This window comes from Lolium rigidum, chromosome 5 (genome assembly GCF_022539505.1).
Source record: "Lolium rigidum isolate FL_2022 chromosome 5, APGP_CSIRO_Lrig_0.1, whole genome shotgun sequence".
Lineage (NCBI taxonomy): Eukaryota > Viridiplantae > Streptophyta > Magnoliopsida > Poales > Poaceae > Lolium > Lolium rigidum.
The window spans coordinates 85,276,168-85,281,129 of record NC_061512.1 but is presented as its reverse complement, the minus strand read 5'-3'; positions in this window follow the sequence as shown (position 1 = coordinate 85,281,129).

Below are 4,962 nucleotides of genomic sequence, written 5' to 3'. Positions count from 1 at the left end.
GTTGCCCTAGAGATGCACAGTTTATATGGACAAAGCATGAAATGTTTCCTGCCATATTCTCCTAGGCAATTACTTGCTACAAATACACTTATCAAGCAAGACAGAATGAGATCGAGAAATAAAAATGAAATTGTATTGTCATGAATAATGCCCCCCACCAAGTCGAGGTGGAGTTCGAAGCAGAGCAACTCGACTTTGTGAAAAATACAATTATCAACAAAATAGCGCAATATCACATTGTCGATGCCATTGAGTGTCCTCCGTGAAGGGAATCGTAATAGAAAATAAAAAAATCCTATAAGGTATTACATATCACATGCTACACTATGCTGATGTATAAATACGAATACAGAGATAAGTATGGAATCATACCCTTGAAGACCGTACACGGGATTTCTTTCCCGTACAACCGTAGTTGATGAAGACAAGTCGTCGCTGACGTCGAGGCCGTGTAGTCGATCAGCCTGATGACAAGTGCCACACGTGCAGCACCTCGAGGCTTCACGGTCTAGTGGCAAAGAAGATTCCCCCCTCCGTCTTTCGGATCAGCGGAGCAACGGAAGAGGTTGAGGCGGATCCGAAGTCCTCCAGCACCGAAGCCGGTTCCAATCTTACGGAACAACTCTAGAGAGGAGAGGGAGAGAGGGAGAGGGGAGAGAGGCTTGAGGCCTTGGGGTGAATGAGAGATGAGGAGGGGGAGGGGTTTATATAGGCTCAGGAGGGAGCCCTTGGCCCCACCCCATGCGCCTCCCCCCAGCCGCCGCTGCCCAGGGTTTGGGAAAGGGGCCAGCCGGTGCACCCCCAGGGTTTGGGAAAAGTCTAAGAATGTCTGTGAACAAGTTTATGATTCATTGAAGAAAAAAAGGAGGGCATGTTGTATCACTTGGGAAAAAGAAATAGGAAGGAAGAAATAAAAGGCGTTTTTCCTCCGATCTGCCCATCCCCGGGCTATATCAAGTGCTAAAACACTCTGATTTCCCCATATCTGATAGTTGTGTATTTTTTCTTGCTTGGAAATTGGCACAACAGTGTTGGTATCCTAACTGTGTTGAAACCTCTCTAGAGGGCATTCTGGAATGATCCAATTTTCAGCATTGTGTATGCTTTGCATGTATCATGTATGTGAACGAGTTCTAATGGAATCATAATATTCACTATGCTCTAGCTAAATGTATATTACTTGACACATGCATCGTTACTAATTAGTAGTTGAAGATTATAATACGTGTGTGACATGTGCATCTTTACTAGTGTTCCATTAACATAACAGTCAAAACGGAATCACCAAACCATTTTGGCTGATTACGAACCCTTTTTGATCTGCGGACATTTCCGTTAGAATCTCCTAGACCATCATCATTATAATCCACATTATTTTCCTCTTCAACATTTGAAGACAGCCTTCGGAACAACTTCCATTGTGCCACTCGGCTCATGGAGTGAAGGCTCTATGATTTGGTCTCAATCAATCTTTTTATTAATAACACCCTTTTCGAGAAACTCCTTCTCAAGAAAGAATCCCAAACTTTTAAATAAGACAATTTTGGCTTCTTGCCAAACCACTCCTCGTAAGGAATTGTCTTCATGGATTTGGAAGATGCTCTATTTAAAATGTAGGAAGTAGTTTCTAGTGCATAGCCCCAAAAGGATACGGGAAAATCGGATAGAGACATCATAGAACGTACAATATCCAACAGAGTGCGATTACCCCGCTCGGCCACACCATTTCTCTGAGGTGTTCCAGCGGGTGTAAGCTGTTGGAGAATGCCACAATTCTTCAGATGTGTGTCAAACTCAAAACTCAAATATTCGCCTCCTCGATCAGATCGAAGGTGCTTGATTTTCTTGTTCAGTTGATTTTCAACCTCATTCTAAAATTCCTTGAACTTTTCAAAATTTTCAGACTTATGTTTCGTTAAATTGATATACCCATATCTACTCAAATCATCAGTAAAGGTCACAAAATTGTGATACCCATTGCACGTTGACAAACTCATAGGTCCACACACATCAGTATGTATATATGATTCTCAAAAGATCATCTACCCGTTCTATCACACGATTGAACGGTGTCCTTGTCATTTTTCCAATTAGACATGACTCACATCTGTCAACGGATCCATTATCCATTGAATCCAAAGTCCACTTGCGTGAAGCTTTTCATGCGTTCATGTCCAATATGACCAAGACGACAATGCCACGTAGTCATGGAATTATCGTTACTTTTAAAAAATATTTTGGCATAAATGTTATGGATATGTGTTTCATTACAATCAAGATCAAGTATAAATAAACCACCACGAACTGGTGCACAAACATAGACTACATTATCCTTATAAATCATCAACAACTTGTCTCAGATTTAAATGAATAACGATCTTGCATAATACAAGATCCAGTCACAATGTTCATACTCAAAGCGGGTACAAAATACTATTTATTCAACTCTAAAAATAATCCTGATGGCAGACGAAGGTTGAGAGTGCCGACGGCTGATACGTCGCAAACGTATCTATATTTTTTGATGTTCCATGCTTGTTTTACACCAATTTCTATACGTTTTGTTACACTTTGTTGCACTTTTATATATTTTCCGGCACTAACCTATTAACAAGATGCCACAGTGCTAGTTCCCGGTTTTCTGCTATTTTGTATTTCAGAAAAGTTGTACAGGAAATATTCTTGGAATTGGATGAAACAAAAGCCGAAGTCAATATTTTGACAGAGTCCAGAGGGAGACGAAGAGGAGGCGCAGGGCAGCCACACCTACCCTAGGCGTGGCTTGGCCCTAGCCCGCGCCTAGGGGTGGTGTGAGGCCACCAGGCCTCCACCGACCTCGCCGTTCCGCCTATAAATACATCCCGACGCAAAAATCCTAAATATACAAGCATCCACCCACGAAAAGTTCCGTAGCTCCACCGCCGTCGCAGACGAGATCCGGGGGACAGAAGTCTATGTTTCTGTTGGAGATATGCCCAAGAGGCAATAATAAAATGGTTATTATAATATATCTTTGTGTTTATGATAATGTTTGCATACCATGCTATAATTGTATTAACCGAAACATTGATACATGTGTATTATGTAAACAACAAGGAGTCCCTAGTAAGCATCTTGAATAACTAGCTTTTTGATTAATAGATGATCATGGTTTCGTGATCATGAACATTGGATGTTATTAATAACAAGGTTATGTCATTTTGTGAATGATGTAATGGACACACCCAATTAAGCGTAGCATTAGATCACGTCATTAAGTTCATTTGCTATAAGCTTTCGATACATAGTTACCTAGTCCTTTCGACCATGAGATCATGTAAATCACATATGCCGGAAGGGTACTTTGATTACATCAAACGCCATTGTGTAAATGGGTGGTTATAAAGGTGGGATTAGTGATGCGTGTAGTTGACACGTCTGTTGGGAACCCCAAGAGGAAGGTGTGATGCGCACAGTAGCAAGTTTTCCCTCAGAAAGAAACCAAGGTTTATCGAACCAGGAGGAGCCAAGAAGCACGTTGAAGGTTCACTACAAGAAAAGTTGCCATGGCCGACGAAGTTGAAGTCGCGCTGTGGTTGCTGGTGTACCATGGCCGACGATTTTGGTCCCTCCGTGGTGCATGTCAAAACTTTTTTTTCTCGTTTTTGAGGCCACCTAGCCCGACGAAAGCGGCCAAAACGTCGCGTATGGTGGCCCGGGACGTGGTGCATCGCGAATTCTCGGGTTCGCCGGCCGAGTCAACGCAAATCCGCACCGCCGAGGGATGTAGGGCCCAGATGGCAGCCTCTCTGGCATTGTTTTTTTTCTCGATCGCGCCATCTCGTTCAACGTTCTCCGATCGAGCCGTTTACGATGCGGGATCATGGGTCCCGCATGTCATCCTCTATGAACCAAAATTCTTTCTATTCTTGGATTTTTTTGACCCCCGATTTCTGGCTACTTCCTTTTTCTTTTGATCCCTTGCCGCCTTGGAAACGTTGAGACCGCTGCTGCTAAATGGGACCCGCATGTCATCCTCTATGTGCAATCAACTTTCTTTTCTTGGAGTTTTTTTTTGGCACCTCAAATTTGGTCACTTGCCTTTTTCTTTCGATCCCCGCCGCCTCTCAAACGGTGATACCGCTGCTGCTAAATGGGACCCGCATGTCATCCTCTATGCACTATAAAACTTTCTTTTCTTGAATTATTTTTGGCACCTCATATTTGGTCACTTGCCTTTTTCTTTTGATCCCCTGCCGCCTCTCAAACGGTGATACCGCTGCTGCTAAATGGGACCCGCATGTCATCCTCTATGTACTATAAAACTTTCTTTTCTTGGAGTTTTTTTTGGCACCTCAAATTTGGTCACTTGCCTTTTTCTTTCGATCCCTTGCCGCCTCTCAAACGGTGATACCGCTGTCTGCTAAATGGGACCCGCATGTCATCCTCTATGTACTATAAAACTTTCTTTTCTTGGAGTTTTTTTTGGCACCTCAAATTTGGTCACTTGCCTTTTCTTTCGATCCCCTGCCGCCTCTCAAACGGTGATACCGCTGTCGCTAACTCGGGACCCGCATGTCATCCTCTATGCACTATAAAACTTTCTTTTCTTGAATTATTTTTGGCACCTCATATTTGGTCACTTGCCTTTTTCTTTTGATCCCCTGCCGCCTCTCAAACGGTGATACCGCTGCTGCTAAATGGGACCCGCATGTCATCCTCTATGTACTATAAAACTTTCTTTTCTTGAATTATTTTTGGCACCTCATATTTGGTCACTTGCCTTTTTCTTTTGATCCCCGCCGCCTCTCAAACGGTGATACCGCTGCTGCTAAATGGGACCCGCATGTCATCCTCTATGTACTATAAAACTTTCTTTTCTTGAATTATTTTTGGCTCCTCATATTTGGTCACTTGCCTTTTTCTTTCGATCTCATGCCACGTTTGAAACGTTGAGGAACCCGCCGGCTCATGGGACCCGCA